Raw genomic sequence first — 14,641 nt, 5'->3', positions numbered from 1 at the left:
AAGCAGTTTTGAATCATCAGAACATAGATTAAATTTACCATTCAGCACTGTTTCAGAGAAGCAGTCTAAGGAATAAAGCCAACAGTAAACTCTGTTGCAGGCCTTACAAAATCATTACCTGTAGGAATGCAACCCAGATCCTTTCATACGCCGTACTCCAATGACCATAATCATCCTATAGCATGGCCGCAAATGAACAGACCAATATATTTTTTACACGCAAACGTAACATTTAATTACGAGATCTCATGTCAAGTGAGCGATCAATCTCCCCTAAGCGGGAATTGCAAAAACATGACGTCACATCACCGTGACTGGCCTGAATGTGAGGATAATGCGGTATGGGGGCTTGTTATCTTTATTAGGAGGATTTTTAGATATTACTTGTTTCCTTGTTAGAATAATTATTGTGGATTGATGGCAAAAAGTACTAAAACATTGTGATCATAAAATCCATCCCCATTTATAATATCTTTACAAATCAAAAGATTTCTTAAACGATTGGTGAACCTGCTATTTAAATGTCAATTTCACAATAATATATTGTAAAGTATTTAGTTTATGCTCAATAGTATAGTTAAACTCTTTGTTCCATTATGGGCTATACAGTAAAAGATAAACGACTTCCCTGATCGATTAGACTTATAAGCCAAAGGTGACAAACTGCCAGTAAGCTTCACTTTTCGCCCAATGCCCAATAGGCATGAATAAAGAAAATCAAAACAATGCTTATCAAACACTGTACAAACAAAGCTAAAAACCTTTATCAGAACAGAGCCCGTATCCCGCAGAACATCAATTGTTTCGTTGCCTTTGATAAGGCGAATCGACATCATTCCATGTCCTTGTTCATACAAATTGACTGAAGAATTGCTTGTAGACAATCGTGATTGAATTTTCCTCATCATAAGCTTTGTCTAGACCGATGTCCATGTGATTTGAGGTAAAAGTAAATAATGTGGTTTGTTTTATTTGTCAAAAAAGATGGGTATTAATTCGATATGTAACAATTTGCTGACGGTGCTCACGGGCTCGATTTTTGGTTATATTTTAATGACTCTCTGACCTTATGCCTCTACTTTTCCGAATTGTTTAATAATAGGTACAAAGTAAAGGTACAATACCATATGTGTATGTAATTACGAACGATTAAGTAACAAGCCCCATACCATTAACAAACTGCGCTCCGCTTCGCTGCGCTTCGCCGCTCTATTGGTGTGAGTTGACCCTTAATCTCGGGAACTACTGATTCGATTCCGATTTGAAGTCTGATTTGAAAAATTCTTTCGGTGTTAGATAGCCCATTAATCGAGGAAGGTTATAATATCATCACGCTACGTCCAACAGGAGTGGAGCCACGGGTGTGAAACCGCGCGGAGCAACTAGTATTGTATAACACAAAAACACACACAACCATAATCCAATTATTTCCCACATACAAGTGGAAATACGCAAAAGACGTGAAGTGTCCGACAAAGGCAGCTGATAACAAAACATCTGATAAAAGAGACTTCAGGAAATTGTGAGCGTGAAATAATATGGAATTTCGATTTGCTTACCCCGTAAGTGTGTATGGAGAGGAAAAATTATTGGCTCCGACATCTTGAAAATGAATAATGTGAGATTTCCCACATGTTAAAGTGGTAGGAGCTTAAAGTTAGGATGTTTATGTAGATGAATAGGTGATATTTTAAGCAGCATTTAGAGTTATTAATTTTGATATGGGATATGCACCTTCAGCTTATCTTGTTATGAACTTAACTTTGATTTTATATTGTATTGTTATTGGAATATCATTTATAAACACAGCCAGCGATAAAAAAATAGTCTTATCAACTTCAATGCAAACATAATATTTGTGAAGCCAGTGTCTTACAAAAATGATAATAATAGATACAATATCATGTTATAATAATATTATAATATAGAATGAAATAAATATGTAAGAATATAATATAAATTCGTAATATTTCAAAAAGATGTCGGAACGTAATAACATTCAGTAACAATGGATCTAAAACAGAGAATTAAATTTACGATTCACCTTTAAATTCGTGTGCATTGGGAAAGGAAATCATTAGCATTTCTACAATGGCATGGCATAGTGATGTGCTGATTATCGATACTTTACTTTATCGATAACATTTATGATCATTGCAACCTCAAACTCTTCCTTCAGAAAGTTATTATGATGTCATTTATATGAGCGTCATTTAAATATTTAAAACTAGCATTCCGCCCGCGGCTTCGCCCGCGTTTAAAAAAACCCGCATAGTTCCCGTTCCTGTGGGATTTCCGGGATATACATATATGTTTATCCAAGTTACCCTCTATATATGTATACTAAATTTCAATGTAATCTTCAGTAGTATTTGCGTGAAAGAGTGAGTAGGTACATCCATCCTCACAAACTTTCGCATTTATTATAAGTATTACATTTCCCAACGTGTAGAATCAACAAAGCTAAAAACAGTGTAATATTTATGGCTATTAAAATATTATATAATATTAAATAATACATCATTTATTTTGATAAGGGTTAATACCAAGGTACAAATAAAGAGCTTTTTGTAGCGGTGGTATTTTAATTTCTTTTTTTCAATAAAAAAACGCTTATTGTGACATGACTGTAATAGTTAGAGATATGCTGCCGCTGATTTTTTGTAGACAATGGTGTGTTCTAAAAAAATGTAGTATATCATTTTGTTCTATCATCAACAGTTTTCGCAGCGCACGCGATGTAAGGTAGTTTTTTGATATTTTTTTCACACCTTGGATTACGTTATCGTAATTTTAGTAAGGATGCCTATTTTTTTTGAAAATGAAATATAGCCTATGTCACTCAGAAATGATGTAGCTTTCCAACAGTGAAAGAATTTTTCAAATCTGCCAAGTAGTTTCGGAGCCTATTCAATTCATACAAACAAACAAACAAAAAATCAAACCTTTCCTCTTTATAATATTTGTATAGATTTATTCAGTATTTCAAACAGCCGTAATTTTTAAATGAACATCTATTCCGTGAAAATAATAAAACACAATAATATGTTGAATGAAAAAGCCACAAATTAAAAAGGAACGAAGATAAAACATTTTCAAGAACACCCACTAAGACTCGACCGCTCAATGTGGTGAGCGTTTAAAGCCACATGATCGATAGAAAGCGATTATCGATAGTTTCCCATCCCTACGCTCCACTCACACAGGCTGTAATTGCCGCGTTTCGGGGGTTGCGGGGGCCGAACACATAAATTACACCTTTTATTCATCCCCGATTGTGCTATTGCTATCATTAAGCCACCCTCCGAAGTGGCCACATATTGAAATTCGTGATATTATTAAAACCATTAAATTATATTATGACTTTAATTCATTTTACTAATAGCATATAGATATTTTCCATCTTCATAATTGCGTTTGTAATTATAGAACATTTATAATTATTTGCCTATAAAACATTAACATCATAATGACAAAATTTACTAAGTAATTATTTTTATTTCGTGCGGGTTATAAAAGGGGATACCAATGTTAATTATTTATGTAAACACGATAAACATAATGTCATAACAACCTATTTTGTAATCACTGAATGGGAAGGATGTTTGTAAACATTGTCTATTGTCTTTAGTGCGAAAGTCAGTTGTTAAAAATAAACAAGATAGATGTTTATTAAAACATTACATTCAAATTAAAACAAAATATATATTTGACGATATGTTTAAAAATATTCCTCACAATTAGGGCTATCATACATAAAGGTATATATTTGTTTTCATATTCTATACCTATACATTTTAAATTGCTACCATGCAGATTTTTTCAATAGGTACTTATATCTTAGAAATTTACACACGTCTAGTGAAAGGTGAGAGTCGATAAAATGAGAAGGTTGATTCCGGCAAACGATCTAGTTGGGAACCTTTTAGTGTGAAGAATATTCATGATTATCAACCTAAATTCCAATTAGTAGGGACTATAATGGTTATACATGCTGCGTACAGAGCGTGTCGCCGCATATTAGTTGAAAACTAATACCAAATACTATACTCTACAAAGAGACCTTAAAATGAGTTTTAAGCCCTTTCCGTGTTTGTTCCTTTCACTAAGATTAAAAAATAAGTATGTATTTTTTACATTAGTACCTAATAGGTATAAATAATTAGTAAATAATAGCCTCCTTACTATCTCCACTATCGTATTATGAAATCGCTTCGTTACTTTGTAAAAGAACGACAAACAGACATTCGCATTTACAGTATTACTTGATTTCTGCCGCGACTTCGCCTGTTCGGTCTAAAACCTAATAAATTATTGTTGTGTAGTTTTAATACTAAGCATATAATATACAGACAGACGCGGGAAGTGACTTTGCTTTATACTACCTCTATGTCAGTAGTGACTTAGAATTTTATCGACACATGCACATCACTGGCACTATCACTTAACTAGTGCCAATCGAAGTGACGTCACAAGTTCGCAGACGGTTCATAGTATTTACATGGGACCTAACGCTTATTGGATCAGGCGAGCACTTGCCGGTAATCCAATATTCGGCTAGCTATTTGTTGCTTAACCTACGATATCTCGTGTTGCATGTCTGTGTTTAGAGGAATATAGGTGTCATTAATTTGTGTATTTTTTGTGATGTTAGGGACAGTGTTGAGAGCGGGGGACATTCTTTTGGAATAGAAGGATTTTCGATATGAATCGATTTTGGTTTGTATAATAATATGATTTTTACTATTACACAGAAAGAAAGTGTTTTTCTCTTATATAGCTCGATGGCTCTTCACTTTTTCGAAATACCGTGTGGAGATAGATAAATGCAATTAACATTTCTCCATCTCCCATTATTTAAATATCATCATCATGAAAAAATGTCTTCTCTCTCACTCACCATAATTTTTCCACTACATACCCATTATAACGATTCCAAAACTCAAATTTCGTGCACGTAAAACGCACCTAGATTTCGCTTCAAGTTCTACAATTCATAGAACTGTTCCAACAATTTGGCACGTTCTGAAACAATGACACGTATATATCCAAAACTGCGCCAAACAGACAATTAGAACTATTTGAGAGTAAAAAATGCACGGATACTCCATGCCATGCCAACTGAGTTAGCAGACAAAATTATAAGGGTATTTTATATAGGACAAACTAAACAATATAACGGTCAAATAATAGCATCAAATATACTCAAACTTAAACATTTATTTATTCAATTAGACATCTTCTAGAAGCACTTTCGAATCGTCATTACATATTTTTTACGTTTTAACCACCGATTTGGAAAGCAGTATTTATGGAGAAGAACCGGCAAGGAACTCCATAGTTACTCTTTTAAAATCATGTCAATGTACATTTCAATTTCTACATTATAATTATTATGTAGGTAACCTATATATGTAAGTTCTGAACGCCTCTTTAATAGAAAAGTTACTTAATAATATAGACAGTAACATGGACAATAAATGAAAAATTATTAACTAAAAACATGTATGATGTAGGATAAATTTGATTAAACTTAAAGCTTTAATTAAATTCTCATTGCATAATTCTGTAATATCTAGACACGCGGCAGCGTGTCAAGCCGAGTTCAAGCGAAGAGAACTGGCGAGCAGCAGCCGTGTGTATACTTACACGAACCATTTCGAGCCACTTTTCACCCCCTTATAACTCGAAAACTATTTGAGTTAAATAAACCAAATTTGGTACATATTAAGAGGACCTCAAGATAAACAAGAACCTTAAATTTCATAAATACAGATTAAACAGTTGCGTAGATATTAATATCCAAAAATCGCAATTTTTAAGACTGACTGACTTATAGACATATACAAAACCTAACCCACTTCCAGATGACCTAGAAAGTTCAAATTTTGTAATCAGCTAGGTAATAGTGAGTGTACAAAGGAAAAAATCAGAAAATACTGAATTTATTTGTATTTAATTTTTTTTTCAATGACATTAATTTTGTTTGTATGGAAAAATGGAAAAGTTTAAAAAAATAGAAAATAGTATATTCACCTTACTAGTCTTAAAAAATAGATCAAAACTAATCAGTGGCCGAAAAAATTTTTGAAATCCATCAATAAATGACTGAGATATAGATTATTGAAGTTTACATATTTTAGGACGAAACATCTGTAGATTCGAAGCGCCTCTGACATCACACTCACTCGCGCTAGTATCGCTAGGGCGGATTACTTCGATTGCATGATTTCTTTATTCAAAACTGTTATTAAACGTAAAATAAAAGAAAATTGTAATAAAAATATTGCCTTTATTGCTCGTACAGTTAAAAATAATATTATATTTTACATATTCACATTTATTTATTCTTTATTTATGAGTGTTTAGTTTAGTTTTAATTTCAGTGTAAATAAATAAATAAATAAATAAAACCTTTATTTTGCTTTAAACATGGTATTCAATGGTGATACAATTATATTAATAAAGCACAAACATGTTTAGCCAATACAAGCATGCAAAAATAATTACCATAAATGGTGTAATGGAAGAAGGCTTCGTCGAAGGTCGAAATGATTTAATTTGCGTAATATTAATATGAGTGAAACATCTTTAGGCGCGTTTAGAGTAAAATTTCAAGATCGCGTCATGGCAATACCGTAACGTCATGGAGTAAGGCGACGATTCTTCTACAACGATCTTTGCATCTTGGTAATAGTGTGTGTACAAATTCACGCTGGATGTTTAGAAAATCATGTAATCTTTTAAACAGAAAACGAGTTTAAAAAATTGCAGATAATGACGGGGCAATGTGCGCTGACATTCATAACATATAAGAAAATATAGAAAATAATACTAAACAAACCATACAGAGAAACCGCAAGAAAAAAAATCGTATATAAAAAGTATTATATTCATAAAGTAAATCAAATTTGCAGAGTAATTTTCTGTACAAAAAGTAATGATATCCCACCAAAAACATAAATGTAAAATTTGGAGCCGAGTTCAATCGTTGACTTAATTTGCCAAAAAAAGAAATGAGATCTAAATGTGTGCCAAGTTCTGCAGACAGTCCAGAAATTTATTTACAAAGATGTATTAAGTTCTTATGTTGACTGAAAACTCAATTGTTTTATTTTCCCTTAGCGAACAATGTTTATTCCAAAATATAACTTTTTTAATTTGAATAATATAATTATTTTCACAAAGCAAACAACTAATGACCTATTGAACCCCACAATTTGATGAGGCTAGTTTTTAGAACCTCACAAAATATAAACAGTATGTAAAACTAGCCTCATCAAATTATGGGGTTCAATAGGTCATTAGTTGTTTGCTTTGTGAAAATAATTATATTATTCAAATTAAAAAAGTTATATTTTGGAATAAACATTGTTCGCTAAGGGAAAATAAAACAATTGAGTTTTCAGTCAACATAAGAACTTAATACATCTTTGTAAATAAATTTCTGGACTGTCTGCAGAACTTGGCACACATTTAGATCTCATTTCTTTTTTTGGCAAATTAAGTCAACGATTGAACTCGGCTCCAAATTTTACATTTATGTTTTTGGTGGGATTGCGTTTACGTGATCTCTATTATAATGTAGTGCACTTTTACTGATGCCTGCTGTATTGAACTTACATTTGCAACCTGTTATCTGATCTATCGTTCAAAGTAAACAATGCATCATTAACCGGTCAAGTAAAACACAACCAGGCTCGTCAGCAAATACAGTCAATCCAAACATCATACATCACAAGAATAATATTCACTCGAGAGCCGAAGTTAAAAGCCAAACTACCAATTTTCAGGCATGCAGCGCTGCAACGCTTTAGAAGCTAATTTCACCATACAATAGGACCTGTTTATACTAGATAGAGATCCTATTAGATCTAGTACAATGCTCTGTTGGCCGCAAATGGCATAGCCCAGTGATTGGATTACTGCGCTGATTTTCTCTTTATTTATGAATGAGGTTATTAATTAAAGTCTACGGCTAATTGGCCGAGCCTTAATTGTGATAGAAAATTGAAAGCGATTTGTAATTGGAAGACTTATAGGTGGAATTTTGTAACATTAAGGTGAGCGATCGTTGTGGAAAATTGTGGGAAATTGTATTGATAGTGTATTTTAATTTATTTTAATTTATAAAAATTATACTTAGGTCAATTTTTCACTATTTTCAAAGGAAGTTATTAAACAATTATTTTGTGGAGAGTTAATATCTTTTTTATTAATTTAACTATTTTTACATTTAATACATAACAATATAATATTACATAGTAGGTATGATAATCAGAATCAGTTCCTTGAATAGTATCTATCTGTGCATGAATGTAGCAAACACGGTAGCAAATAAATTAAATGAAAGTCAACGTGCAATACACATTAAAAATTTAATAAAAAAATTATCCATATTATAAATCCGAAAGTAACTCTGTTTGTCTGTTACTCAATCACGCGTTAACTACTGAACGAATTTGCATAAAATTTGGTATAGAGATATTTTGATACCCGAGAAAGAACATAGGCTACTTTTTACCCCGGGAAATAGGATAGGTTTTATCCCGGAAATCCCACGGGAACAGGAACTTGCGGGTTTTTCTTTGACTGCGCGAGCGAAGCTGCGGGTGGAAAGCTATTAGTCTATAAATAAATAAAAATTCATACAACCACGGAACCAAACCAAGTCACTTTTCATACATAGCGCGATGACAGCCCCTTCAAACGAATCTAGTCCAACACGCGTAGCAATAAAGTACGATAATCGCGCGCACTTAATCTGCCGTGTCAACAGGACTCGCCGCAAGCCCGTAGACACACCTGTGCCTGTTTATGTAATCCTGGTACAATTCAGTGACAGTTGACGAGGTAGGGGGTTTTCTGGGAGGCGGGAAAAACGCTGAAATAATAAGATTTGATAAACTCATTTATAGTCTTTACCATTATTCAAATATAATTTTTTTGTTATTATTTTGAATGACGGATAATGTGGTTCTTATCCGGGATTGAAAACTGACCAATCAAAGACGGCCTTGTAATCTATCAACCAGGCTAACTGCACGTAACGATCAAAATATTTATTATATTATGTAATGAAATTGTAATGTTACGACTCTGTTAATATACCTACGGTAAATTCCTGTAAATTCTCACATAGTGTTAAACATGAATGGGCCGTGAAGCGCATTCAATAGTTGAACCACGAAGTTCGTACTTCAAACTATCTTCTCATTTCACTAGAGTCTAGAAACTAAAGCAATGAATTTACGCACAATTCGCTCGTGTATAAACCTCCTTAAGTAGCTGAGCATTTGACGCGATTACAAGTCTAGCTTTCAATGAATAGGGATCTTGACATTTAATTATCAACCCTATAATTATCATGGCAAGACCACTATTCAACTGACACTACTTTATGTGCAGATTCATGCGAAATTGAACTTTAAACGCTAGTATTAAGGTTCAAATTCAATTATTGATCGTCACGATCGTATTTTAGTGCTACATTTTGTGACATGGATAATGATTTCCAATATTCTACTCTACCCGCGTTGTAATAGAGTACAATTTGAATTCCGAAATGAATGCTCACAACTGAATAACGGGGTAAATAGCAGAAAAATACAATTGTATGACAATAGTGAAATATACAAAAAGATATTGTGAGTTTTTGTACAAAGACAAGTGGATTGCAGACGTTTTGTTTCAATATTTATTAAATTATACGATTAGTTCGTTGTGGAATTGCGTATATTAATGTATTATCTCGCAATTTTTTTCTTAAACTAACATTAACTAGGTATACTTATTTTGTAATTCCAGGAATCTTGAAAATGTAATAAGGACGAATCGAAATGTCTACAAATAAAACGCTTCACGAACCATTTTACAAATTATTTACTTTAGTTGTATTTTTAACATTTGCTGTGGGAATCGACTACTTTTACACCAGCATGGCCTGTATCCAGAACTAGTTATATTTCATTATACCTCCATACTCGTACTCTAAAGTACCCAAACCTCAAACAGGAGTAGCAAACAGCAAAACCAATAACAGGCGATCGACAAATTGGTCTTGATTGCCATATTGTGTCCGTCTTGCGATCCCACGTCGATTGATTCCTAGTAATTGTCTAACTACCCTCAATTTGTTAACGCAGAGAAAGATCGTATCTGTAGTCACTATTATTATGGGCAAAAGAGACTGAGTTGATGGTATTTCCCATACAATTACAGAGATTTCAGAAATGTAGAGCTAGAGTATAATAATAAAATACATTTGATTTCAATAACTTTGATATTTGTAATTATGTGCATTCAGTACCTATACTATAATACCAAGCAAATAGAGAAGAATTTCATTTATTCAATAAAACATTTATACTATAAATAGAAACTCTACGGGAACATAAATCACACTTCACCAAAGATGAATAATTTATAACACAGTTCGGTTGACGAAAGTCACTTAAAAAAGGGTTAGGCAACTTTTTAACAAAGGACCCCGCAATCGTCACAACCCCAGTCAGAAAAATAACTCGATAATATAATTCGATTACTTTGACATGACGTCATATTATGATTCTAACAATGCACCATGATTGGATTATAGTCTCTCTGGGGTTTGGTTTTTGCGGTTCCAAATTGAATGCAACTGTCGATGAATTAATTTTCTTTGGTTTATCTATTTTGATAATACATTGTAAAGATTGGATAAGTAGTGATAGATCTAAATATCGGTAAGTAGGTATATTTGTTATAAAAGTATCAGTTAGTATATTAAATGACTAACTGTGCCGCGCGGTTTCACCCGAATTTCTCCGCTCCTGTTGGTCTTAGCGTGATTATATATAAGCCTTCCTCGATAAATGGGCTATCTAACACCGAAAAAATTTTTCAAATCGGGCCAGTAATTCCTGAGATTAGCGCGTTCAAACAAACAAACAAACAAAAATTCTTCAGATTTATAATATTAGTAGATATAGATTAAACCAATTGGAATGAAAACAAAATTGATCGCAAGGAGTTGGAACCTTATATTTTCCTTCGCAATATAAATTGCATTTAAAAACAATGTTGCCTGTACATAAATTCCCCCTTCACATATCAACACCCTGTATAAGAAGATGAAGTATACAAACCGATTCCGCGCCATTTAACCAGATAAACGACTTTTAAAGAAAACAAATGACATGCGAGTCCTTTAATTAACGAGTTCAGCACAGCGGGAACAAAGAGACAGTTACAGGATGTTTTATTTTATTGTGTTTTTATTTAATTTGCGTGATTAGTGTTTGAGATTAAATTGGATTTTATAAAAGACTGTCTGGATATTATGTTTCGTGTATAGTTTATTTTGGCGCTAGTTTTTTTGGTTTGTAATACATTTTGGAATAACTCGTGTAAAGTGTAAATAACACTAATAGAATACTTATAGAGACAGACTATTTTCCAAATGATATTATTCCCGTAAAATGAAAGCTTCTAACAATTAGCTACAACAATACGAATCTCATTCAATTGCTTCAAGTCGAAATATTGCCAACAATTATTATTATCCGTAATACTATGACAAAGGCACTCGCAAAGTTTTAACTTTAAGAACATTCCCAGCCCACCACACTAAGATGCCGGCAAGTTGTTCCTTTGTCTAGTCCCGTGGTCCGAATTTGGGTTTTTGGAATATTTAAGATAATTCAACGGGTTGTTTGTTCGCTAATTTAACTAAATCTTGTGAGCTGTGGTTTAATTAAACTACAAAGAACAAGAAACCGACGATATTCCGACATAGATAATCAAGCTTCACCGTAATCTAACAACATCATTGAAGCGAAAACGTAAAATGTATCAAGCTGCTATAGGTTAAGATTGAGTCAAATAAATATTGATAACTATGACTATTATATAATCAGATAAAATGGATCAATTGTGGTTTTAAGTAAATTGATACAATCTTCAAAACACAACAATTGTATTTGTACAATGAACATTCTTAAATTAATTTATAGTATTATGTCTAAATTAATATTAATTCACTTATTTCTTTCAAATAGGTAGGTATTATATTCCTTGCTTATTATATCTATTGGGAATTCTAACCATTATTCACATTATTTTCACATACTTTAACAATTCAAATGAAAACTTACCTACTACATTACATACTTACTTAAACATAGCCATAACAAAATTAATCACACATGAATGCCACAAAGCAAGCAACGCCGCAGCACGCAGTAGTTTCAAACTAACATCAAGTTTGCGGGGCCATGGGGCATTGTTCTAACTTTCCCCATAACCGTGGTGTGAATAAAAATACAGAGTTTTAATGATGCGAACTGCTAATGCCCATACTAATGCCCATAACTTTTGCGTTGAAAAATAGAGCCTTTTATACAGGACTTTATGGTTAAATGAACGCATAGACGGACTATAAACAATGTTTATTAACAACCGTGTGTGTGTTTTATACGAATTATATTAAATTAGCAATGATTTCAAGATATATAAATTTTGAAATGGTAGAGGTAGGAGGAAGGGAATATTAAGCTTAGATGTATAATAATAAACGCATATAATAAAATAACTGTTACTTTAGTTAAAATATATTTTAAGGGTGGTAATTTTAAGCCCCTAATAGTGCCATGAAAATAGTAAATCCATACTGTATACTAATATTATAAATGCGAAAGTAACTCTGTCTGTCTGTTACTCAATCACGCCTTAACTACTGAACCAATTTGCATGAAATTTGTTATAGAGATATTTTGATACCCGAGAAACGACATAGGATAGGTTTTATCCCGGAATTCCTACGGGAACGGGTTTTTCTTTGAAAACGCGGGCGAAGCCGCGGCGGAAAGCTAGTTTCACATAATTTTGAATAATTCATTAATCAGATGATTTATCTAAATGTCTACAATTACTAGCAAATGTAAATTCATTGACTTTTTCTAGAAAAATTCAGATAGAACCTGAATAGAATATAAACAATAGATAATAAACAAAAACCAAAATAAAGGCTGTGTGCGCTAAATCATTTTCTGACCACAGCGCGAGTCACAATGGACAAACGTAATTAGTTTTTTCGTAAGCCATATTTCACAAACGTCATAATTTCAAAATTTAACCCCTTTTACTGTTCAAAACGGTTTACGGTCGTAATAATGGCTTTTCATTTATGACCGATGTTAAAAAATGGGTTTTAATGTTAAAAAAGCTTTTACATATCTGCACATGATATTCAATATTGGAATACGAACACGGGAAATTGTTTTAATTTTTTTATATATTTAGTAACCATCAAGCTAAGAACTTAAATATATTTTGTCTAATGGCTATTTGAGTTATTTCTGTGTGACTGAACGTATAATTTAACACATTCCTAATTAATGCAGTAATTTTTTAAAGACTCAACTCTGATTAGTTTCAGTTCGCTTGCGTTATTATTAATACAGGTACTTTATTTTGTCAGGGTTATCGTTTAATAAACAAATCTTTTTATTACTTTTGTGTAAGAGCAATATTCTCTATCAAAACTTTTACAATAACTATGTTTAACATAACACGACAAATTACTGTCATCATCAACACAGAACTAGCTTAACTCAGTAACAACAAACACTTTTTACAATATAACTTGTAGCGAGAAGATAAATAATTCCAGTTCTCAAGTTCAGGTCGCCTGGAGAGACAGTTCCAACTTGGCTAAATGGAAGCCACTTATCTGATTGAACTTTCTCTAGATTACTCTCGAGAGCTAAGTTTTTGATTTGACACTTTTTTGGCCCACTTAAAGTTTGGCGTATGAAAAGGTTTTCGTGTTAGGATTTTTTTAGTACTCTTTTTTGAATCTATATTAATATTATGAAGAGTTAGTTTTTGATTAAACTTTAATATTAGAAACTACGGGGCTGATTTAAAAAAAATGATTTCAGTACTAGCCCATTTATCGAGGAAGCGTCATCACGCTCAGACAAATAGGAGCGAAGCAATGCGGGTAAAACCGCGGGGCACAGCTAATTAAAGTTTAAATATTTTTCTCTACAACAAGAGAATGTAATAATATAAAATAAAGAACTATTTTGTTGACCCATAAGAGTGAACCTTTGCATGTTGTGATCTGAAATGCATGACCATGCATTTTAAATTCGTTTCACCGATCAATTCTCTTTATTTGTAAGTAAATAGAAATAGTTTTATGTAACGTTGAGGTTTTGTTTTTATTGCTCTATAATGTGATAAACCCAGAAACTTTTTGATATTTTACTCATAATAAAACCACTGATACGAAAACTTAGTTAGTAGTTTAGTTTCAAGCACACGCGTCAGAAGTGAAACTTCTTTGGCTAGATTTAAAGATACCAAAATCGTCGCCTTACTCCGTGACGTGATGATATTGCCACGACGCGACCTTTAAATTTTACTCTCAAAGCACCTAAAGAAGTTTTGCTGCTAAAAAAAATTAAAGTAGAAATGCCTCTTCCTTCAGTCTCAAATAAAAGGTAAATGTAAATTACTCAACAAAACAATAGAATTGAAGCATTTAGACGATTCTTTCTAACAAAAAATTGATTCTCTAGTTAGTTACGGATGGGTTGACACAAACTTGTATTACGGGATTAACTTTCAATTAAATTTTTTTCTGTAGTAATAT

The 14,641-nt window shown here is 32.6% G+C and overlaps 1 protein-coding gene across 1 annotated transcript in view; it reads right to left on the bottom strand.

Moving 5' to 3' along the window:
- Positions 1 to 14,641, bottom strand: part of LOC123698175 — a 281,837-nt gene that overhangs the window by 192,457 nt on the left and 74,739 nt on the right. The window lies entirely within an intron of this gene.

The sequence above is a fragment of the Colias croceus genome, chromosome 15 (genome assembly GCF_905220415.1).
Source record: "Colias croceus chromosome 15, ilColCroc2.1".
NCBI classification, from domain to species: domain Eukaryota; kingdom Metazoa; phylum Arthropoda; class Insecta; order Lepidoptera; family Pieridae; genus Colias; species Colias croceus.
Note: the sequence above shows the minus strand (reverse complement) of the source record. Positions and strands in the feature narration are given on the sequence as shown.